General features: G+C 46.8%; 1 protein-coding gene across 3 annotated transcripts in view; it reads left to right on the top strand.

Moving 5' to 3' along the window:
• The first annotated feature begins 6,784 nt into the window (after window positions 1-6,784).
• The window catches only part of Tspan9 (tetraspanin 9), a 198,254-nt gene continuing 179,942 nt past the window's right edge, over window positions 6,785-25,096 (top strand). The window contains exons 1-2 of one of the 3 annotated variants that reach the window (XM_046423358.2): window positions 6,785-6,884; window positions 12,143-12,184. The gene's annotated coding sequence lies outside the window, so the exon portion shown is untranslated. The other 2 variants (XM_046423360.2, XM_046423363.2) reach the window with 2 other exon arrangements.

Genomic DNA, 25,096 nt, shown 5'->3' with positions numbered 1-25,096 from the left:
TTTTTATGTAGAGCTGAGGACTGAACCCAGAGCTTCACAGTGCCTCACACGTGCTAGGTGAGTGCTGTACCACTGACCCACACCCCCAGCCCTTAAATTTTTTATTCTAGATGCTTTAGTTCTAAATTTTCCATTTTTTTCTCTCTCTCTTTCTTCCCCTGTTTTTCCTCTGTGATTTCCTATCTGTTTATTCTTTACAGATGTATTTTTCTGTCTATCCTGGAGCTATAATAGCTTCTTGTAAATCTACTTCCAACATTTGAAGTGTCATGGAATTGGCCTTTATTGTTTGTCTTTCCCTTGAGAATGGTTACATTTTTTCTGGTTCTTTGTATGCTAAGAAATTTAAGATCACATCTTAACTATTTGAAGGTTTGGTGAGAAGACTCTAGATTTTATTTATTTATTTACTATCAGGGATTGAACCAAGGGGCTTTTTGCCACGGAACCACATCCCAATCCTTTTTATTTTTGCTTTTGAGCCAGGTCTAAGTTGTGAAGGGTCTCGCTAAGATACTTAGGCTGGCCTGAACTTGAGATTGTCCTGCCTCAGCTTCCTAGTTGCTGGGATTATAGCTTTGCACCACCTTGCCTGGCTCTGGATTTTATTTTATTCCTCCAAAAGTGTTGGTATTTTTTCTTTTCGCAGCAATTAACTTGGTTAAAATTCAAACTGCAGACCATGTATTACCTGTAGTGGGCCTCAGTTTTGGGCTGCCTCTGGTTTTCCCAGCTCATGTGTGGGACAGGCATCTGTCAGAGACACAGGCAGAGAATGCTGGGTTCCTCTTTTCTGGCTTTTTCCTTTCCAGGATTTATCTCTCATTCTTTGGTAACCTTGGTTGGTCTGGGCCCCACCCTCCGGTCCTAAACCAGAAGGACAGTGGCTTTCTGCTGGAATTCCAGCCATTGTGTTCCAGGACTCCAGCCAACACAGGGGAAATCCACAAAGATGTGAACCCACCTTCCTCCAGGTGCTTCTTTCACACTATGAATCCTGCCCCAAATCCCAGGGTCCTGAGGTGGGTTTCTTGTTTGTTGCTTTTGTGTTTTGCCCAGACTTTGTAGACATTTTCTGTGGGAGAGTTGATTGGTTAGTAACTGATTCTTCCATACTAGAATTAAGCTTCTTCTTATGAGGCTATTATTTATTTATTAGTAAATGTTGATAGTGTGTATGTAGGGGGGTGGGTACTGGGGATTGAACCCAGGGTCACTTTACTACTGAGCTACAACCTCAGCCCATTTAAAAATTTATTTTGAGAAACAATCTCACTAAGTTGCCGAGTCTGGCCTCGAACTGGTGATCCTCCTGCCTCAGCCTCCTGAGCTGCTGAGATTACAGGGATGCCCCATGGCACCAGGTCCCATAAGGTTTTTATTTTTTTCTTTAAATTTTTTTTTAGTTGTCTACGGACCTTTATTTATTTTTTTATATGTGATGCTGAGAATCGAACCCAGTGCCTCACACATGACAGGCAAGCACTGTACCACTGAGCCACAACCCCAGCACCCTCATAAGGTTTTAACAGACTCAATTCTCCCCATTCCCCAAACCTTCTCTTGTTCTGCACTCTCCTTTAGTTATCTGTGGTATGTGTCTTTCCACCTATGGCCAATTTTATTCCCTTCCTTTACTTTTTTTTATTTGTTTTTTGTAGTTGTAGATGGACAGAATGTCTTTATTTTATTTGTTTTACTTTTATGTGGCGCTGAGGATCGAACCCAGTGCCTCCCACGTGCTAGGAAAGCACTCTGCCACTGAGCTACAGTGCCAGCCCCTCTTCCTTTCTTTTTTGAGACAGTCTCACTATGTTGCTCGGCCTCAGCCTCCCGGGTATCTGGGATTATAGGCTCATGCCATCACACAGGGCTTAGCCAATTTTCTTCAAAGAATTGTCTCATCTCCATTTCTCAGGTGGAGTAACCTTTCTAACTCTTTCCAGTATCACTTCTGCCTCATCATATCAAAGAAATGATTCTTGCCAAGATTCTTACTGACCTTCAATTTACTGTATCAGGTGGACACTTATTAGCTGTCATGTTCCTTGAACTCACCATTGTCCTCTTAAAATCTAGTCCTCTGTCACTGTTTCCTATCTCAGAGGATGACCCCACCAGCTGTCTTCTTAGTCTGACCAGAAACCTGAGTCATTCTTGACATCTCTTTTCCCTGGTCTTCTTTTACATATCTATTGCTGATATATGTAAATTTCACCTTTAAAATCTCTCAGGTCTGTTCAGAAGTCTTCTTCTTCACCATGGTCAATCTGATGTCATCTCATGCCTAGTTTACTGCTAAAGTCTCCTATATTTAATTTTTAACCCCTGACTCCTCAGATTTGTTCTCTACACTATAGCCAGAGCCATAGGTTCAGAATGTGAATCTGATCATATCACTTTTTTACTTGAAACACTTCACTGATTACTTGTTGTAGGATATATATATATATATATATATATATATATACATGTCAAAATCCTTAGCCTGGAATACTCAATTGCCTGTGGGATTCTTTGTCCCAAGGTGCTCCCCCACAACTCCTGTGGTCCAGAGGCAAGTTCTGTGCTGTGGCAAGTTCAAGTTTGGGTTTCCTGCTTTTTTTAACTGGTCAGTCATTTAATATGTGGTTTTGATTCACAGGGCAGAATCCACAGTGTGATTTAAACCATGGAATTGCCCTTGATAAGTATATAGGAATATTCTAAGATCAATAAGAAAGTTGATACCCATATAGCTGATTTGGTTATTACGGTTACATTTATTGATTCCAACCAACCATGCAAATTCCTCAGTTGCTACCCACATGTTCAGATAGCGGGTATGTGTCCACACATGTGCGTGCACACACACAGATACTCAAATAGTTACCATGTGTTTTTGCATAGGTGGAGGAATGCCAACGGCTTTGCCTTAGCTGAAGGCTTTCTTCAGGGGTGTTCTGCTTTCCTTGGCCTCTGTATTTTCTGTTTGATTTCACAATGTGCATCTCTGTCTTTACAGAGTACATGCTGATCACCAGCAATCCCAGACATAGAATCTGCATTTCTTCAGACAGGTCTGACCAAGACCTTGCAAAACCTAGGAAGCTTCAAGCCCCACTTTAGAGGTGTGTGCTTTCTGAAGGCACCAACTCATCTTGGGTCACACACATGTGCACCTGCATACACCCAGTCATAGAATTGCTGGTATTCATTATGCTAAATGCTTTTGATCAGTCTTTCTCTGTGTTTTACACTTGCAACTTGGACCCAGGCCACCTCACCCCAACAACACATCTGAAGATAGCCAGGAGTTTGCAGGCTCCAACTTGAAAAGATACTCCTCTCATTTCAGGGCTTGGCAAATTGTGATCTGATTTTTTTTTGTAAATAAAGTTTTATTGGAACACAGTCATGCTTATTCATATTTGTATTGCTATGGCTGCCTTTGTGCTCCCATGGCAGAGTTGAGTAGTTGAGTCAGAGAGTGTATAGCTATGAAGTCTGAAATATTCATTATTTGGTCTTATTTTTAATTTTTATTTATTTATTTTTGTGGTGCTAAGGATTGAAACCAGGAGCATACTACCTCAGGGCTATATTTCTAGGCTTTTAGGTTTTATTTTGAGATAGGGTCGTGCTAGGTTGCCCAGGCTGGCCTCAATCTTGCCATCCTCCTGTCTCAGTCTTCCAAGTAGCTGCTATTATAGGCATTGCTACTATACCTGGCTAATATCTGTCCTTTTACTGAGAAAGTTTGCCTGCCTTTGATTTAGTCCATACTTTACAGCAACAGTCAATAACAAGGTAGAGTTACTAGATTTAGCAACTAAAAATAGCAATACTGGGCTGGGGGTGTAACTTAGTAGTAAAGCACTTGCTTAGCATATATGAGGCCTGGGGTCCATCCCCTGCAACACCCACACACAGAGCAGATTCACTGTACATTTAATGGATGGTTTATATGTTTTCTTGTCTGTTTTAATGTCATGTTTTTATAGATGCAGAAACTGTCCCTTCTTTACTGGTAGACATGCGAGTAGAACTAACTCCTGGTACATTCTGCTTCTCCACCTACATTTGCCTCTTCCCTATGTAAGAGGGGGTTGGTGGACGTCACTCTCGGTGCAAGATACCACTAATGTAACTTTGCACATCACTAAACATGGAATAGAGTAGCAGTTATGTGTGCAGGCCAGACAACCTGGAATAATAGCTTAGCTATCTAGTGCCTAAATAACCTAAGAAAAATTACCTAGTCCTGAGCCTCAATTTCCTCATCTGTATAATGAATGAAGACTGTACCTACCTTGTGGAGTGTGAGGATCAACGAATTAAAGCATGACATGCTTAGGACCATGCCTGGCACATAAGTACTTGGTAGATGTTAGCTGTTGCTCTCTGGTTTGCAAGTCAACTGGAAATCTGTGGCGGAAAGTGAAGCATTCCCTGAAACTCAGGCTCCTGCAGTTCCAATTCTTCTCACTAGGTGTCACCGTTCAGCAGCCACTGTCACTGAAGCTTGACAGGGTGGCTGGCTGAAAATTTACTTTTTGCTTTTTATCATTTTTGATTTGATTTGGTGATTTCAAGGGGATAAACTGACACACTATCTTTCAAAATCCTTGGGGATCCAGAAATGCCAGCAGAGTTTCTGGCATTCAAGGCTGGAAGGAGCCCTTTGGAGTTTTGCCTGTGGTCATAGTTAAAGTGGCATATAATTTATTGTCCAAACCAGTATATTCTGAAAGTGAAAAGGGGACTATTAATAACTATACCAGGACAAGAGGAGTAAGTGGGTTGTGGCTCAAGAACCTGGATATAGTCACCTTACCCATATCTAATCTAATATATGGTTTTCCCTCAGAATTTTTTTAGGATCTGCAAAATGGGAACTCAGCAACATTTTTCAGAAGCCTGACCCAGTAAATTGTGATCTTGTGCTTTTGGGAATTCTTTCTCTAAAAGTGTCTTGTGTCATTGGTAGGTTTATTTGAGTTTTGTCCACAGTGGATTTGAATAGCATATGTCTGCCTCATAGACTATAAGTCACCTTGGCTTCTTTATTCTGAACAATCTCTTGTCCTTTATAGCTCTTTTTTCCTCAGGTTTACCCTGCAGGTACTGAATCTTCCATGTCTGGATAATTGCTCTTGGAGAATCTTCTAAGGATCCTTTCACTTCTTAAGACTCCATCATTCTATCATTTCAGATTTGTTTATCTTCCTGTAAAGGGCAGAAGGATGCTAGCATTTTTTCAAGTATTCACTTGGCATCAAGTGTTGTGCTGTTGCCTCCATCATTTTGGTCAGCCCATCAACCCCGCAGGGTTCTATTATTATGCCCCATTTCAGAGGTGAGGAGACTGAGGCCCAGCGCAGTCACAGCCTGTAACTGTAAGAGGCAGAGCCAGGATTTGGACAGCTGTCTGTTTTTACAGACCCATGTTTGCTCCCTCACCAGGCTGCCTCCACTGTTTTTACAGTTTGATCACTCACTGGTAGACATCAGTATCAAGTCTTCTGTCTGAGCCAGTTTCCTCTTTTGGAAGGTGGGCAGAGTTGGCAATGTGGGGTTAGCCTGGCAAGGTTTTATGCATATGGGGTGTCAAGCAAAGTTTTTTTTTTTTTTTTAAAGAAGTAGAATATTTCTTTTGGTGGAAAAGAGGAATCAGAAGTGGACAGATGATGGGTTAAGTCTAATAGTCAAAAACAAGACTGTTGTGGAGGGAAGCTCAGTAGATGAGTGGAAACTGCCAGTGTAATTAGGAGAAAGCAAAGGGGGTCCCTTGAGATTATAGCCAGGTTTTAAAGGTTTGTCTCAAGTGAACTGGTGGTCAATGCCTGTAGTCTCTACTTGGGAAGCTGTGATGGGAGAATCATTTGAGCCCAGGAGCCCAAGACCAGGCTGGGAAACATAGCAAGATCTCGTATCTTAAATAAATAAATAAATAAGTCTCAAATCACACTCATGCAAGTGGGAAGCACAGATTAGATTTTCAATGACAACAATGATGAAAGATGACGGTTTTAGTGGTCACTTCGGTGCAAATTTAGGCCTCTGGCTTCAGGAATGCAGGCCTGGGAAAGCCAATAGGAAGCGCGAGGCCCGAGATGTCAAACTTGAGTTTCTCCAGCTTCACTCCGGCCCCTCCCGGCCCACAGTGCCCTTTACCAACACTTGGAGGCCTCTAGCTCCTGGGGAGGCAGCGGCTCCTCCAACAGGGTATCTCGGGGCAGTATCTAATACACACCCGCGTTGTCAACACCTCAAATAGTGCGCCCGAAATACCAGGGGAGGATTTCTTCGGTGTGGGGTGGGGGTGGTGAGGCCAGACAGACTGGCACGAGCGGGAAAGCTGAGACCCTGGCCCAGGCGGCCTCGGGGTGTTGTGTGGGCGCGGAGCCCAGGAGCGCCACCTAGCAGGCCTTGCCCTCCCTCTCCCCAACCCGGGCAAGGGCGCGGCCAGGCCCGATCCGGGCAGGGGGAGGCGCCGTAGTAACACCTCGGGGGAGCGGCCGGTCGGGGAATCCGGAGGGAGTCTTCCGGAGCCCTCAGAGGGAGGCGCTCCTGGCCGGGCCTGGCCTCCTTCCAGCTCTAAGGCTGGGGACCCGGACGGGGTGGTGGAGGAGCGGGCTCCGGTGGCCGCTCTCGACTCCGCGCTTTCCGGGGCGCCCTCCCCCTGGCCCGAGTGGCGGCTCCCGGCTAGCGCGGCGCACTCTTCCCACGCGCGCTCCCCGGCACCGGGCTCCAGCCCCTCTGCTGGCCCCGCCCCGCCCGCGGCCTCGGCGTTCCCGGGAAGGCCCCGCCCCCGCTCCGGCCCCGCCCCCCGTTTCCGCTGGCGGCGGCGGCGGTGGTGCGGGAGCGCGAGCCGAGCCGGGAGCCACATTCCGGTGAGCGCGGTGAGTGCGGCCGGGCGGCGGGCGGCGGCGCGAGGCTCCCGAGGCGCAAAGTTGCGGGGGCTCGGGTTGGTGCCCAGCTGGACAGGCAAGCCTCCCACCCGGTCCCGAGAGGGGGGACGCGGCTGGGGGCGTCCCGAGGAGGCGGTACTCTGGGGAGGCGGTGTGGGCTGGGCGACAGTGGGGCGAGAGGAGGAGGAATGGGGCAGGCGCCGCGAGAGGGGGGCGGGAAGGTGCGTGCGGAGCCCAGTCACTCAGCCGACAGGAGTCTGCCAAGGGAGAGGCTCGGAGGAAGACCTTCGGGAATGGGGTTGCAGGAGAGTGGACAACGGAAGCCCAGGGGAAGGGATGGGAGGTTCGTAGGATGCAGCAGAAAGGGACACCCTCGGAGCGGTCAAGGGTCCAGTAGACTGGCTTGACAGTTCATACAGGGCACATAGAGAGGGCCAGGACCTTTGGGGCAGGTTGGGATACTGCCTGCAGCTTCCTGGGTACCCCCAATCACTCCTTGGGCCACTGCTGGCAGATCGGCACTCAGAGTGACAGGGCTTTGGCACGTCCCTAGGTCCGAGATGCAGCCCATCTGTGCACTCAAGTTTGGGACTTTTAAAAACTTTCTTGTGGTTAAAAAAAAAAAAGTCCAAATAAGCCACTAGCTTATGAGACTAGTATTTGTAGTTGTGCATGTTGGAACTAGAATTTGGGATCTCTGTCTTTAAGGTGTTGCTCTATTTTTTTCTGCATCTTTCCCGGAATGTCTATAGCATCTAGGGAAGTTGACAGTCTTGGGGTAATATGGGATCTCCTGGGTATCCCGACCTTTCCTCCTCATCCCCCTCTAAAGTGGGATAAGAAAGCAGGAGCTTTCTAGGCTCTGTTCAGGGAACCAAATTTCTTGATTTGTTGTGACAATGCCTTTCTGACCTGCAGCTGTCCCCTTCACTGGGGCAACTCAGGCATTTCCTCCTCCAGGAAGCTTTCCTAGATTAGTGGAGACTAGGGACTCATGCTCTGACCCATGTGTACCTGACACTTCCCTTTTCTTTACTAAAAATAGCTGGAGTGAAGGTTTTGTATGTATATTTTTGCTATAAAGATGTACAGTCAGCCTGCCATCATGATGAATGGGGAGGGGAGGAGAGGGATTATGGATAATTTCAAACAATGGACTGGACAAATCATTTATATTTAGCTGAGGAATGCAGCCAGAGAGGCAGACAATCACCCCAGCTTCCTACCCTCAGCCTGGTCCCAGCATGGCTGATATAACTGGCTGTATGTAGGTTGACTGTAAGAGGGGGAAGAGGATCCGGGTGAACAGAACCTGAGGTATAATTCAGTTCTACTCTCACTCGTGGAAGACCTGCTATGCACAAGGCGGTGAACTGTTGAAAGTGTTCCAGAATGGAGTGGGGTTTTTGTTTGTTTGACTTATCAGGTTTTAATCTTCTGGTAGGGCTCTTTAAATCTGTGAACAGAGATTTCATATTAATAAGAATAATGAGTGTTTATAAAGTCATTTATAGTTGGCCAGTATATTCACTGCACATTAGCTGTATTTAATTTTATTTGATTCATACATATCCTTGTGAAGTATGTTATTTTAGTTGCCTTCTCATAGGTTATAAAAATGAGGCTTAGAGGGAATAAACTTCTCTAAGGTCAAAAAACTCATTAAGAGAGAAGCAAAACTTGAACTCATGGCTTCTGACCCCTCATGCCATGCGCCTCTCTTTCCTGCTTCTGTATTGAGCCTTGTCTTAGCTTTATTTGTGCAACCTTGGGCAGTCTACCTCCCCTTTCCAACTCTTTGATTTAGAGGGATATTGAGTTAAAAAGTTTCTAGGGTCTCTTCCAGCATCACATAATTAATAGTATGTTATCAGCAGCCAGACAAACAATTAAATGTGTTTTATTTACATTAGGCTTTTAATTATGGCAAAAAACACAAGGTAAAATGTACCATCTTAACCTTTTTTTTTAAAATTTTGAGACAAGTTGTCACTAAGTTGCTTAGGGCCTTGCTGTTGCTGAGGCTGATCTTGAACTTGTGATCCTCCTGCCTCAGCCTCGAAAGTCACTGGGAGTACAGGCCTGTGCCACCACACTCAGCCCATCTTAACCTTTTTTTAAGGGCTCTAATGTACAACAGTTTGGTAGCATTGAGAACACAGTAAAGCCGGGTGGGTGGAGCAAAAACCAAGGCGCTAAACAACTCAGCTGTCTCTAAATAAAATACAAAATAGGGCTGAGAGTGTGGCTCAGTGGTCGACTTCCCTTGAGTTCAATCCCCGGTACCCTCCCCCCAAAAAGAACACACATTATTGCACAACAGATCTCCAGAACTTTTCATCTTGCAAAACTGAAACTATGTCCATTAAACAACAATTCCCTGTTTCCCACTCCTCCGAGGTCTTGGCAACCACCATTCTGTGTTCAGTGTGGTGTGCTTATTAAGATTCCACTGTGTGCTTAATATGTGCTGCCCTTAAGTGATTAATAAAGGGAGTTGTAGAGAGGCAGCCAGCATCAATGGGTAGCCCTTGGGCCCAGGCTAACTGATAGGAGTGCCCTCCTGCATCTCTGGCTCTGTAACCTCCACGCCGGGACTATGAAGCAAATGAGTGAGTGGGTAAGGCCTTAGGCATGGGCCATCACCTCTTTTGGTCTCAGCTTCCAGCTTACAAACTAAGGATAACAATACCAAGTTCTCAGGACTGTGGGAAGGAGCAATGAGATAATGTATGTGAAGCATGTAGCTTAGGGCCTCATACACAGCAGGTGGGCAGTAAATGGAGGCTGTTATTTATAACCTAGCTGGGGAGACTCGACTAATATGCTTGGAACAAGAGAGGACAAGACTTCTTTTCTTTTCCCATTGAGCCCCAGGCTTGCTGTGGTCGTCATCCCCACTGACTAAGGGGGAATGGATCTGGTCCAGATGCCTTAGCCCGGCAGTCAGCATCCTTCTCCTCTAGCCCCAGCCTGCCTTCTAGCTCCTCTCCCACTCTTCTCCCTCTAGGAAACCCTTGGGTCTAGCCAGACTGATCTTCCAAACATGCTTTGTTCTTTCCTTTTTTTGTCCCTTAGTTCATACTCTTCACTTTCCTGGAATGCTCTTCCCATACCTTCCTTTCCGTCCTTCAAGGTTCTATGCATGGATAGCTCTTTTCAGCCTTTCCTGGCCACCCATCCCAAATGAGCCTTTTTCTTTGGAATTTCTATGGCATTTTCTACCCTTGCCTGACTGTTGGCTTTCAGACTTTGCCTTGGGTGATTCTTCAGTGAATTTTTCAAATGCTTAACGTGTGTGATATATATATATATATGTGAGTTTTGCTAAGCTCTCTTTTTTTCCCATACTGGGTGTTGAACCCAGGAGTGCTCTACCACTGAGCTGAGCTGAGCTACATTCCCAGCCTTTTTTTTTTCGAATTTTTTATTTCGAGTGAGTGTCTTGCTCAGTGGCTGAGATCCTTGCTTAAGTTGCCAAGGCCAGCCCACAAATTGCGATCCTCCTGCCTCAGCCTCCCAAGTCTCTGTAATTACAAATGTGTCCTCAGCCCTTTTTATTTTCTATTTTGAGACAGGGTCTCTCTAAGTTGTTCAAGCTGACTTTGAATTTGTGATTTTCCAGCCTCAACCTCCTGAGCAACTGAATTACAGGTGTGTGTTAGCACATGCTGGCTCTGTGCAAAGTTCTGATGATGCAAAAAGAAAAAAGATAAAGGTCCTTGTCTTCATGGCTGTATAATCCAGGAAGGGGCTAGGAAAGGGGTTTGAAAATGACAGTTTAAAGTACAAAGTGAGTAACTTCTGAGAGAAGAGTGTCAAGTGGGTTTAAACATGGATCAGTGGCCCCGATTGAGAAGGAGCACTTTATGCAACAGGTTGTGGTGGATGCCAGTGCTGAAGGGAGGCTTGAGTTTGGGCAGAGGGAGGAAGGATCAGCCTGAGGATAGGCACTGGGAAGGTGTTTGGGTGTATGAGTAGCCCAGTGGGGCCAGTGTGTGGATTGTGTGGAGGGAAGCCATTGGAGAAAGGACTGGATAGGTAGACAGAGGTTATATTGTGTGTGACTTCAAATGTCCAGCCAAAGAGTTTCATCTGTCCATTCATTCATTTATTCAAGAGAAATGCAGGCACTGGGCTGGTCAACCTTGGGGTGGGGGGCTGGAATCTGTGCAGGTTTTGAGTAGGAGTTACAGAAGCAGGCCTGGGCTTAAGGACAGGGAGACCTGAATCTGAGAAGAGGGGAAATCTTGGTCAGGAGAGTGGTTGGGCAGCCATGAAAAATGGTGAGGAGGGAATGACCCTGCATGACCCAAGACCGTTTGTGAATTGATCAGATGAGGCCACAAAGGAACTTTGAAACTGCTTCTGAGCTGGGTGATTGTGAAAAATGTGATGCTGTTTGCTGTTTCCATGGGGCATTATTTCTCCAACTAGATTCTGAGTCCCTCCAGCTCATGGATTTTCTGATGTTCTCACTGTACTCCCTGCTGTGAGGCACGGACTAGGCAATGTGGACCCCTGACCTTCTCAAGAAACAAGCCTTGCACCTTCCAGAATCCCACACTTGCATCCACAGCAATATTTGCACACAGGCTTGGCTTTCTCCGGAGTCATGTTTCTGTGAAGAGTCAAGTGTTTCCTGTATATATATCCTCACACTCCAAGTTAACTGCCCTTCCAACTTCTGTTGCAGTTTTATCTCCCATTTGACGGTCATTTTGCACTACTTTCTACTATGCTATTAAAAGTAGCTTTGGATGTGGTAGGGAGGAAAACAACACTGTGGCCCATCCCATTATATCAGCCTCATAGTGTATGTTGATCAAGCCGATGTCTCATGGAAGTTACACACTTTTATGTATCTTGAAACTTCGGGTCTCTTTTGAGTGGTCAGAATATTATATCATTAGATGCCTGGGGACTATATATATGTATTGTGGATACTGTTACTTCTATAACTGCCCATAGCAGCCCATAGCAGACATCACTAATCTATTGCAGCTGTCTTTCCTACTGAGCCAGGGTTCAGGTTCTGCTCATAATGCTTTAGGCACCCACCACCAGCTGAGTGGAATTGCACCACAGCTGGAATCTGTTTGCCATTTTTGGTCTTTTCCAGTTGTTGAATCAATGGGGTCTTGGTGGGAGACTGCTGCCCCAAAGAGTGGCCATTGCTCTAGAATTCACCCTAGAGTGACTTCATAGCAAAGTGGTGATACAATTTTTTTTTTTTTTTTTTCCTGCAGGAATACTCTGGGGCCAAGGTGTTTACAGAAAATACAACAAAGGTCAGTATCAGCCTGGGTCCATTATGTGCCGGGGTCTCTGAAAATCTGTGTGTTATAAACTGAAGTCAGTTTTTATTGTCCTTTAACTGTGGGTTGGGAAGGATAGAATAAGATGCTGACATTTTCTAGATGTTCCTCTGCCCTTTCTACTGACTTGGAATTTATAAGGTTTTTAAAGTGGGCTTTGGAGCTCCACTGTTTCTGATTGACCACTGAGAGTACCCTTCGTTCCTTTCTTGGCCACCCCAATTGTGTGGAGGAAGCTTAGGGAAGCAGGAGAGGCTTTTAACTTCCTGCTTCCTGTCTCCTCCCCACAGGCTGGGGAGCCAGGGTGGCTTGGCCTCTCACCAGCAGGCCAGGAGCGAAGCTGTGGGAGTCCAGGCCAGTCCTGTGTGTCTCCATTCCTCTTTGCCGGGCTGCTGCAGGAGTGACCCCTCTCTGCTCCTCCAGGCTCCTGGGGTCTTGCTGATGGCGTGTCTTTGTTCCTAGCCCTTGTGCATCGATGCCCCTGCTGAGCTAGCAGGCTGGAGCTACTGGCAGCCCCTGTGGATGGTGCTGATTCAGGCTCCCTGGAGGAGCTGCTTACAGACCTGGGCCTTTTTATGTTTTAATTTATGTACATTTTATCCTGTGGCTTCTCCTTGCTGGGTGATTTGTAATCTCTTACCTTCCGTGAACCCAGCAGTGTGGTTGGTGGAGAAAGAGGGGAACTGAATGGTACTGACTGGTGGCTTATTTTGCCTAAAGAGTCCCCTGTCTGAGTTCCAGCAGGGATTATTTGGTGGCCCAAGAGTGGCCCTGTACTTCTTATTGTCCCACCATGCTTTGTACTTATTCATGTTTGTCATCAGCCCAGTTTTTAGACCCTTTACGAATGTTCATGGTGAATTTAGTGTAATTATATGACATTGTGATTTAAATCTCACTTCACTGTCATCATAGTCCCGTGTGGTAGCTGTCATTCTCTTGCATTTTACAGTTTTTCCTGTGTTAGGTGAGCAGGGATTCCAACCCAGATTCCGTGCCTGGCCTTTTACAGAATTGGGTCCGTTCTCCTCAGCCCCTGGGAATCTGCTGCAGGGCCCTCCCAGAGCCTGCCTGTGCAGGAATGTGTGAGCTCTCATTTTGAGTATTCCTCCCTCCTGGGACCTGCATGGGTGTCCACTTTCATTCTCACAGCTCTGGGATTTGGGGCACCGCCTATAGTTGGCCTGAGCAGTGGAGCCTGGCACATGGGCTTAGGCCAAGAAAACACAGTCTGGTGATAGTCAGGTGGCAGAGAAGGAGGGACCTGAGGACAAGAGAATGGGGTCCTCCTGTGTGCAGCACCTCTTGCCTCATCACAGATCCTGTGGGGTCTGCTTCTGGTGGGCCCTGCCAGACAGAACTTGGTGGGGAGCCGCCCAGGAGGCCTGTGTGTCCTTGCGGAGACAGACAGCCTCTGACATCACACCATTTCTAGCCAGATGACTGTCTTGGTTCTGCAGTCTGTGTTGAAGCTAGAGTGAAAGAGACCTGAGTGAAGGACTTTGCAGACAGGAAGTTTATCCTCTCTCATGGCTTTGTCTTTGCCATTTCTTGTCATGCTGTGGGCCTCTGGAATCATGACCAGCTCTGGGAAGGGAGGCTCTCATCCTGGCTTCTGTTCCTTCCTCTCACTGGAGGTGACCTTTGCAAATTAATTGCTTTCTTCAGTCCTGTTTCCTTACCTGCAAATGGGAGGTTGGGTGATTCATGGCCAAGGACCCTTTTAGCTCTGCTGTAGGTTGTTTTGGAGGTAGAACATGCCTGGGTTTTGGCTTCTAGTTCTGGAATATCCTAATACCTCTTCCTCCAGCTAATGCCTTCTCTGCCTCTGGTCTAGAGGTAGATAGCGGACGAAAGAGGTTAATGAGTAAACCCGGTGGCCTGATTTCTGATGAAAGGGTGCACAGAGGTTGTTTACAGAGATGGCCACACCAGGTGGCCATCTCCTTGCCTCATTGGTGCGGCTACTTTCATTTGAACTCTCTGCCTCCTGCCCCTGCCAGTGCAGTTATGAGTTGGAAAGCTCCATGGCTGGACTCCAGCCCTATAGGTTAATAACTCCAACTTTGGTTGTAGCCACAGCATCATGAAAAGAGAAAGTGCCTGGGTGTAGTTCAGAGAGACCAACAAACAACTAAAAACTCATCTGGAACCAGCCTGGGGCTCTGAGAGTGGGAGGCAGAGGAGGAGTTCTTCTGTTGACCTCGGGAGCCATTGTCACACCCCTGAGTGGTTCAGTTGACACCTTGGGACCCAATATAGATTTTGAGGAACTATTCCTTGTTTAATATTGTCTGCACTTTTGAGATTACCACACTCCTCCTGCCTTCTCTTCTTCCTTTCATCCCCTATGCGGTGGATGGCTGGAAATGGATTCTGTTTTGAACACTTGCTTGCTTTCTGAGAGTCTTGTGACTGTCTCTACTCTCAATGGTCAGCATTTGTTAAAATATCTGATCTTGTGATAGGAACAGGATTGTGTGGAAAACAGTCCAAGGGGTCTGAAGATTCAGGAAGCTTGGTAGGTACCTCCTGGGATTCTCTCACTTGTTGGGAAGGTTTGGCTGTCACTGTGGGAGGACTGGAGGAGCCTGTGGTCTTTGGTGCAGGATCTTGGTAAGGTTCTTAGTAACTTGAATAGCACCTTTGTGCAGATTTGAAAAATGGCCTTTCCTTGGGTTAAAAACAAAAATTAAAATAAATATATTATTGTACAATTAGAACAATGTCTACCTCTGCTTGGGACAGGCTTCTAGAACCTTGGTGGGCTGTGGCCCGAGCTGTATGTATACTTGCATGTACATGTCCCCCAATTATAGGGTGCACATGTTGCTGTCAGCACATATAGTCTATGCTGCTTCCACTCCCAACGAGGGGAGCATGTCAGGTTCAAGGTGAAGGAGAAAGGGCTGGGGTTGTGGCTCAGTGGTAGAATGCTCACCTGTATGCATGAGGCACTGGGTTCAATCCTCAGCACCACATAACTATAAAATAAAGATATTGTGTCCACCAATAACTAAAAAAATAAATATTAAAAAAAAAATGAAGGAGGGCTGGGGATGTGGCTCAAGCGGTAGCGCGCTCGCCTGGCATGTGTGCGGCCCAGGTTCGATCCTCAGCACCACATACAAACAAAGATGTTGTGTCTGCTGAAAACTGAAAAATAAATATTAAAAATTAAAAAAAAAGCGAAGGAGAAGGCCTCTGGGAACCGTAGACAGGCAGGGGAAGTGATCTTGGGGGGTATGTCCAGAACAAGGTTGAAACAGGGTGTGGGCATACCTGTGTGTGTAGGTGAGTACATATGTGCCTGTCCTAGCGTGTGTGACTGGGTGTGCCCACATGGGTTTGTGTGGGTGGGAGTTCTCCTGCATTCTTCTGGGACTCAGCGGAGAGGCCCTCCTGTGCCTACTCAGTAGGTCAGTGTATAACTGTGATGTGAAGTCCCCTCAGTGGGCACGGCACCTGGCAGCCCTGCCTAAGGCTTCTCCCCTTGTACCTGCCACAGCATAAAGACTGAGGCTTGGGGGTCTCAAGTTCCCAATAACCCTGGAGGGGGAGGTGCCCGGGATAGAGGGAGCATATCCTGCCTCAGAGAGCCCCAGGCCCCTTCTGGGTCAAACCCTATAAATAGCAGGGCTCTGAGGGGTAGGTTGACTGGTGGGATTTGAATAGAGTGTGTTTCTGGGTGTGTGAGCATGCAGAGTGACATGTTTTGTTTTAGAGAAAATGAGGTAGAGGTCTGGGCTTGCAATTTTCCACTCATCTTAATCCTGGGAGATTCTAAACAGCTTTGTTTAAAAACTGAATGTGTAGATTGCAGGGACCTGAGTGAGGAAGAGCTGTTGTGTCCCCCAGGAAGGCAATTAGGTTTGAAGCCAGAGTGTGGATCTGTTTGACCATTATGTACGTATGTGTGGATGCAGCATGTGGATCCAGCGGGTGGGGAGGCGGAGTGCTTACAGCATCAGCCATGGGGTGAGTCACTCTAAATTAACAGCCATTCATACTGACTCTCTGCACTTTGCTGCTGGAGGTGGGTGGGGGAGGGGAGGAAGGTCCAGGTTGGGGTGGGGTCCTCACCCTGTCCAGGCTGTGCAGGGGCAGAGAGGGAAGAGGATTTGGAACTACCTGTCTTGGCTCTGCCTCTGACACTGTTAGAGAAGCTGGGGATGGTGGTGGCTGGTTAGCGGGTGTCTGTAAGGAGTGGTCTGTACCGGCAGTGCAGGGAGAATAACACAGGCCACTGTTCAGTCAAGGGCAAGGGCAGTGGAATTGTTTCTGAGGATCTGTAGAGGAACTCAGGGGAGACAGATCAGAGCCTGGAGGGAGGGCTGGGATTTGGGGAGGTGAAGGAAAGGGGCTCTTTGCCTGGTTGCATTTTGGGGGGTGAAAATCTGAGGTTGGAGTTGGGGGGAGGGGAGCATAAGCCCAGGTGAAGAGTGAGAGGTATGGCTGGACAGAGTGTGGGGTCCTTGATCGCGGGTACCTTGAATGCTTCCTGGAGCAGCTTAGGTTCAGGAGGCTGGCAGTGGGGAGCAGGGGAATGAGGATGTAAAAGGGATGTTTTGGGAAACATGAATTTTTTAAAAAGCATCTTTCTGTTACAAAAATAAAACTCATTTTAATATTCAAATGTTACATAAATTATAGAAAGGAAAATCTCCCATAATCCTGCCCTTCAGAGATAATCGCTGTTAATACTTTGGTTTCTATTCATTTCAGATATTGTAATGCTAAACTAGCATCTAGCCACCCACCTGGTTATGTTCTCAATTCTGCAGATAGAATTGTATTGGACTTCTTCTTCTTCTTCAACTTCTTTAGTCATCTTTCCACATGAGAATGACCTATTCTTTTCAGTGGCCACCTAGACTTGCTGAATGGGTTTTTTTTTTTTTTTTTTTTTTTTAAATTTTTTAATATTTATTTATTAGTTCTCGGCGGACACAACATCTTTGTTTGTATGTGGTGCTGAGGATCGAACCCGGGCCGCACGCGTGCCAGGCGAGCGCGCTACCGCTTGAGCCACATCCCCAGCCCTGCTGAATGGGTTTTTAAAATCAATTATCTATGAAGCACAACAGAGCACCCCATAATTTATTGGATTCATATACTCGCCATTTCATTTGCCCGCTATGCTGTGGCTTTCATTTACTCACCTTTAGTCTGGGCTCAGCTGGTCACTCCTGAGCTCATTAATGCAGTAACCGTCAGCTAGTGGCTCTGCAGGGACTGGATGGTGCAAGAGAGTCAGCAGGCCTTTTTCCCCCTTCTGGCTTTTCACTGTCAAGGACACTAGCCTTTTAGGAGAAAACGGAATCATCTTCTTGTAAGGTCTGGACTTGAAAGCCTCCCAAACACAGTATCCATCTACTGCTGGCCAAAGCAAATCTCAGGACCAGTGGAGCTCCAGGGGTGGAAGAGACAGCTCCTCTGGTGGCAGAATGGCCATTCCATATCCAAGGGTGTGTGTTCAGGGATGAGAGGGGATGGATGTGCAACCCCTCTCTTGCCCAGATGTCCGAGAACTGGAATCTTTGCAAATAGTCCCCACAGGTCTTAGGAAAACTGTAATTCCCCTTTCTTCCCAGCCTACTCTGCCCCAGATAGGCCAACCACAGATATTGGCAAGGGTAGGGTACTTACTTTTTTTTGTACCAGGGATTGAACCCAGGAGTACTTAACCACTGAGTCACATCCCCAGTCCTTTTTATTTTGAGACAGGGTCTTGCTAAAGTTGCTGAGGTTGGCTTTGAACTTGTGATGCTCCTACCTCAGCCTCCCAAGCTGCTGGGATTACAGGCGTGCAACACCATGCCTGGCCAGGACACTCACTTTTCATGTTGGTTAGAAGTGCTGTTTGAGGTAGATTTTCTGTGTATGTATAGGGCTAGTGCCAGCAGAGGTTTAGACTTTGTAATAGCGTCTGTGGCCCTAGGTCTCCTTGAACCATCTAAGTTGAATATTCCTGGCCTCTGAAAGCAAAGAGCCAAGAGCTTGGCTTCTTGGTATCCCTGCTAATTTTCATGGCATTTCTGAAAAATATGAGTCTGTGAGTGACAGATCTTTAACACAGATAGCTGGCCACTCCAGGTCCAGGCCACTGCTGGAATTCCACTCATTGATTTGCCAACAAATACTGCACCTGCTATGCTCCAGGCTTCCCTCCCACCCCCTAGGAACTTCACATGTAGAACAGGAGTGCCTGGGTCTGTGAGATGCACATTACCTTTTTCTTCTCAGGAACTCATGGTGGACTTGACATTTTGACTTCCCGCAAGGTGTTCATTTTTATAATTTTCTCTTTTCATGCCCTTCCTTGGTAGCTCTTCCCTCTCTGTGAAATGTCACCAATGGCCAGAAGGCAGGAGGAAGCAGGAAAAGAGTGAGAAATGGGGCATTAATAAATCCCTAAGTCCCAGTTTTGAGGATGCTGTCAGGGAGCTGCTGGTGGAGAAGTTCTCCCTGGCTCTGGTCATTCATCAAACAGCCGCCCCAACCCTGCTCACTGGACCTGATGGAAAACACTCTCCCAGCACAGGAGTGTTCTTTTGCCTGTCATCTGCCTGGTGGTTTGTGCATTCATCAAATTAGAACAAACCAAAGTGGGCTTTCACATTTGAAAACCCAAAGTGTTTTATTTTCTCCCTGCTCCCTTTCAGCATCTTTTGGAAAAGAAATGCTTTGTGGCGGTAAGCATTCTGCACCCCGTGGCACAGCCTCTTGGCCATTCTCTTTCTCTTTTTCCACCTCCTCCTCCATGATCCCACTGTGGGAGGCCTGATGTAGCTTAGAGAGGGAGTTGGTGAAAACTGTGGAACAGGAGGGAGTGTGGCCTGGTGCCACACTCAGGAATGTCCCTGATGCATCTGGGTGATTTGGGGATGTCAGCATTGTGCTTTTGCTGCAGGGTTAATGATATCTAATCACCTTAGAGGCTTCATATTTACAGTGCTCAATGATGATGGAAACATGCAAAGCTGACTCTGCAAACCTTTGAGCAATTTGGCAAGACCAGAAACCTCAGCAACTCCTTTTGGCCAAGCAATTGGAAAAACTGGATGGAGGTCCTCAGACTGCTCCAAATGAGAGTTTGCTAGTTTGAGGAAGATAGGTCAACTCCTCATAAGCAGAGACCCAGGAGGCCCTCTTTGATTCTTAACTTCTCTGCTCTATCTCCCCATTATTTCTGGTTCTCCATGGCTATGAGGATGGATGGGTCAAACTTCAGCATCCTGAAAGAACATAATGTTGGTTAATCAGCAAATAATTATTGAGCACTTTGATTGCTTAAAGGCTGAGACAGCTTTTGGCCTAGGTGCTCTGTGCAATAAGAGAGCTTTAGCCAAATGCAGGATTGGATAAATTGTCAACCCTTTCTGTTTGTGGCTACTGACTGTTTTATCTAGTTCTCTTGTTTCCTTATAAGGCTTATTCCCACAGCATCTCTGGCACCCAGGAGTGGGCTCTGAAGGCAGCAAGCCATGCAGGAAGGGGTAAGATTGTTACAGATAGTTGGACATGGTGGTGCACACCTGAAATCCTAGTGACTGAGGAGGCTGAGGCAGGAGGAAAGAGTTTGAGGTCAACCCAGACAACTTTGACCCTGTCTCAAAGTGAAAACTTAAAAGGACTGGGGATGTAGCTCAGTGATGAAGGGTCCTGGGTTCAATCCCAAGTACTTGGGGAAAAATTGCTATATATACAGACAGAGCCCTCTATGTAAAATTCAAAGGAGATGCCTGCCTTGACCCACCTGGGGAGTCTTACTTCCCAGAAAAGTCACATCTTAATGGACATAAAGAATGATGGTACCCAGTTCCATTGTCCACCTTACCCACTGCTTATCCAAATAAGTCAAAGTTGTTTGACAAATTTGGAGGTCCCTTAAGGATAAGGATGGTCTTTCTTCCCCTGAGGATGCTCATTGGACTATGCCTTGGGCTCTGAGTACTGCTCTTTAAGGACACAGCAGCAGAGGCAGCATCTCTGGAATATGGGTGTGGCTTTCCCAGAGGGACCATACTATGGTCACTGAGAGGGAAGTTAGAAATACCAGGGCTGGGTGAATTGATGGGTGCTCTGAGCCTGCTCTTGGCCCAGGCATTGCAGTTTGGAAAAGATCAGGCAGAGTGGATCTCTTCTTCCCAGGAGCTCACATCCTGATATTCAGATGAACATGAAGCACGTGAGAAGCATTCAGAGTCTTGGGGTTGGAGGACCTGAACCATATACATTGTCTTCCCTGTGAATACTCCTGCTGGGTGCTCACCTCTGGGATAGTAATATTAATTGTAGGACACACTTATGTCAAATTGGGAAGCCATAGAATTGTTCCCAGTTCTGGGGGACAGGCTGACAACCTGGTTTCTTAGGTTCATGTGCTATCTGGTTGGGTGGAGATGGGATTTGCCCTTCATCTGATGGCTCTTGAGTATGAGCCCCTGATTCTGGGCAAGGGAAGAGGTGGAAGGAGACTCTAGCACGCATGGCCTTTCTCCTTTAGTGGGTCGCAGGTGCTGTTTAAACCATGTGTGATGAGCTTTGTGCTCTGACTCTGGCTGTGGGTTAGTGGGAGGAAGAAGATCGGAAAGGCAGGGTCGGGTCTCCAGCTCACACATGAGGGCTGCTCCATCTCTGTGCACCTTCAGGGCAGTGGGGATGGAGTCAGTTGCAGAAGGTGAACAGGGAATGCTGCCTCATGCCACCCCCAACCCAACCATTAGTGTCTGTTGGGGAGGATGGCCTACGGATCTAGCAGATCCCCATTAGAAGATTGCCTGACCCAAGGAAGCCCTCGAATATTTGTGGATGAAGGTAGGAAGAAGGCAGAGAGTTTCAAATCTGGAAAGAAACTTCCTGGGCCAAATCACAGTCTGGAGCTGGCTGAAAGTCTGCTATTCGGTGCTCTTTCTTCTGGAATCTGATCCTCAGGAGTCTTCTCTTGAAATGCCACCGCCTCTTAGGAAGGCAGTCTGTTTCCAGCCGTGGCAGCAGCCTTGCAAGGCATTTTAAAGATGGGGTTCACAGGAGGGGTGGGTCACCCCTAGACTCCTGGCTTCCTTCCTTATCTTGCCCAGTGTTGCCTCTAGTTCCCAAAGCTTTTTATTCTGCAAAATTTTCAATGGAGTAGCTACAGGGGTTCCTCACCTTCTTCCAGAGCTTGCCAGTTACTGCCAGGAAATGCTCATGGGCCTTCGTGGGGCAGATGGGGCAGCTTTAAAGGAACACTTCAGAAGGTGCTGCTTGGTGGTATTGGTGGTTTTACTGAATGTCTTTAATATAGTCACGATTTGCATCAGGAACTAAAGCCTCAGTTTTGCCACATTCTAAACCCAGTGGTGCTAGCCTTCTCTGTGTTTCTGAGACCCTGCAGCCATCTCCACCTTCCTCACTCCCCAGCATGACAAACAGAGCTGACTCCTGGGCTCAGGACTTTTGTAAACTTCACTGGCATTTTCTGATGGCACCAGAGTTTCTTTCCTTCTCCTTAAAAACCCAGGGTCCTGAGCATACTAAGCATATGCTGTACCACTGAGCTACACTTTTATTTTTAATTGATACATAGTAATTCTACATATTTATGGAGTACAGTGGGGCACTTGAATATGTCTGTCATATATATAATGATCAGATCAGGGAAATTGACACATGTATCACCTCAGACTTTTATCATTTCTTTGTTTTAAGAATATTCAGAATCTTCTCTATTAGCTTTTTTGAAATATTCAATTAATTGTTGTCCACCATGGTTGCTCTATGGTGCTAAAGAACATTAGGAATTAGTCCTCCTATCCAGCAGTACCCTGTGCTTGGTAACCACCTTTCCCAGGATCTGGTAATCACTGTTTTATTTTCTGTTTATTTATTAGCTTTCTCATTAGGCTAGAGATTGTTTTTCCAAGAGGGGTAGGAGTATTTCTAATGTCTTGCCTAAGTCTCTCTTGTGGTCTCTATTCCTTCTGAAGAACAGAGGCCTTGAGTGTCTCTTCTCTGATGCTTTTCCTGTTTTCTCATTGATGGCACCTGGTGGACTCTGTGTGTGTGTGTGTGTGTGTGTGTGTGTGTGTGTGTGTGTGGTTCTGGGGATTGAACCCAGGGCCTGGTGCATGCTAGGCGTGCTCCATCACTGAGCTGCACCTCCAACCTCTCAGATACTTTTTGAATGAAGGAATACTACACATATGATCTAAAAAGAATTGTGTCCCTGAGGGCATCTCTTTCCCCAGGACGCAGTGCTTGCTTGGCTTTACCATCCATCTTCATAATCACAGGATTTGAGATGTCTCTGGGGAGGAGGCAGGGATCTCTGTTAGGTCTGGAGTTCTTTATGAAAGTGTCCACAGCTCTGGGAGTGGAGAATTATGCCTTCTTACCCAAAGGAGGTGGAGAGGAAGTTGAGGGAAGAGGAGGCAGCTGCTTGGAAGTCTCATGCCTGAGGAAACCGAGGCTGGTTTTCTTGGGATCTCTGGGCAGGTGAGCAGAGGAGCTAGGAGCCAGGTGTCCTAGTCCTGACCTGCATTCTGTCTCCTCTATCCTTCTGCCACATCCATACCTGCTCCCACCTTCCTCAGCAACCCCAAGAGTACCTCAGAGCTCCTGGCTCCCTGTGTGAGAGGGGACATCACAGGGCCTGTGGGCAGCTTTGTAAGAAAACATGCACCCCAAATGGCCAAATCCAAGAGGACTTGAGAGAGGCACGTGTGGGGTTATTTTAGGTTTGGTGGGCCGGCTCAGATCTCTCTGGCATTCTTGGCCTCTGGCCTTTGAGAATTGACCAGAATGGAAGGATGATAAAAATCGAGACTCCAGGAATAGCCCAAGAATTTACTCATTCTTAACCTCTGGGAAGAAGTGTTGCCCAACCCAGAGCCTGTATTGGGGGAGGGGGGAAAGAAGGAAAGTTCAAGTTCATTTCCTCTTCCTCCCCTGCGCCTGCCTGGAGGAGGGGGTGGCAAGCACAGTGCATGGCTTAGGGCCAATCTGATAAGGGAAGCAGGATTTAGAGGCCAGAGGAATGTCAGCACCCCCACCCCCATCCTTGCCTCTTGAGGAGTTGCCTGGTAACAACTTTAGAGCAGAGTTAGTGGGTCCTCTCTGTATTGCTGTGCCTGTCTCTGTTTCTCTGTCCTCTGGCAGACGACTGACTAGACACAGGTCTGGCCTCAAATCTTCAGAAAGACCTCATTTCTTCCTCCCTTTCCCAGAGTCAGGTGGACAATCACCTTTGGCTCAGTGCACATGAGAGGGACTGTATTGAACACCTACTCCATGGCAATTCGGGAGCTCATTGATGCTGGGCCTGTCCTTAGAGACAGACACAGGTAGACACACACAGACAATGACGTTGTCCAGAGCGGCATGGAGTGCCAGAGCACTGTGGGGCTGTAACAAGTGGAGTCGGTGGAAAGAGCAGTCCATGGGAGTCAGGACCCTGACTGGCCTTGGGCAGTCTTGTCACTTCTCTGCGCCTTCGATTTTTTTCACTGGAAAGTGAGGGGTTCTGATACCTGAGATCCTTTCTGGTTTAAGAGTTCTCATTACAGGAATTGTGGGGAGAGGAACCTTCTCAGATGGGTAAAATATTTCTGTCACTTCTATTTTTATTCCACATGGGGTCCATCCTTGGGTTGTCCTTGTGGTTGGGGGAAGAGCAGCCTGAAGACTCAGAGGTCACAGCTGGATCCACCTCTCTTCTGTTCTCTGGATCCTTCTATTTAGGAAAACTGCAAAGTCTGACATTAGGCTCAAAAAATCATTTGCATTTTTCCAGGACAAGCTGACCTGTTGGCTTACCACGTGAGGCCAAAGGACTGAGGCTTTCAGAGCCTCCTTGGAGCTGCCATCTGCTCCTGTCCAGGCTCACTGGTCCCCGGTTAGATCTACCCTTGTCCTTGTTTCTGTAATGCCATATTATCTGCGATTCTCCCTTCCCTTTTCCCTCTCAAAGGCTCTCATTTCTCATTGTCTTGGGTGTGATCTACTTTGCTGAAATGCACCCCCCATCTTGCATTGTTTCAGCAAATGTAACAATTTGTTCAGCTATTGTTCCACCCCCTCCCCCACTGGCAATGGGGTTTGAATCTGGGGCATTTAACCATTGAGCCACATCCCCAGTCCCTCCCCTCTCTCCCTGATTTTTAAAATTTTAAATTTTGAGACAGGCTCTCACTAAATTGCTTCATGCCTTGCTGAGTTGCTGAGGCTGGCTTTGAACTTGGGATCCTCTTGCCTCTGCTTCCTGAGTTGGTGGGATTACAGGTGTGTGCCACCACGCCCAGCCAGCCACTGTTTCTTTACATTTTTTCCACTCCCGCTCCTCTGTCTTTTAGAATGCCAACTATACGGATATTAGACTGTTTGGTATTATCCTATGGGTTTCTGAGGCTCTGTTAATTTTCTTCAGTTTTATTTCTTTCTGAGCTTCATTTTGCATAGTTTCTGTTGTTACCTTTTTATACAGATCTTTTCTTTTGCAGTATCTAATCTGATTCAGACCCTTCCAGAATATTTTCACTTCAGATATTGTGTCTCCTGTCTTTCATAGACCATCTGAGTCTTTCTGATGTATTTTCTGTCTTTCCTCATCATGTTTTGGTTTATTCTTCCTTGAGCATATGGGGAATATTTACAGCACCTGGTTTTCCATCTTTGTCTGCTAGTTTCATTATCTCTGTCATTTTGGGGGTGTGTTCTACTGACGGATTTTTCTTGTGGTTATAGGCCATTTTTCTGCTTCTCTGAATGCCTGCTAATTTTTGATTGGATGCCAGACATTATGAATTTGATGTTGATGGATGTTGGGTTTTGTTATATTTCTTTAAATAGTATTTGACTTTATTCCGGTATGCATTTAAATGACTTGGGATCAGTTTCATACTT

The sequence above is a fragment of the Marmota monax genome, unplaced genomic scaffold (assembly GCF_021218885.2).
Source record: "Marmota monax isolate L192 unplaced genomic scaffold, Marmota_monax_Labrador192_F-V1.1 WCK01_AAM20220418_F8-fsc00356, whole genome shotgun sequence".
Classification (NCBI taxonomy): Eukaryota; Metazoa; Chordata; class Mammalia; order Rodentia; family Sciuridae; genus Marmota; species Marmota monax.
The sequence above is the reverse complement of the archived record's forward strand: the minus strand, read 5'-3'. Positions and strand labels throughout refer to the sequence as shown.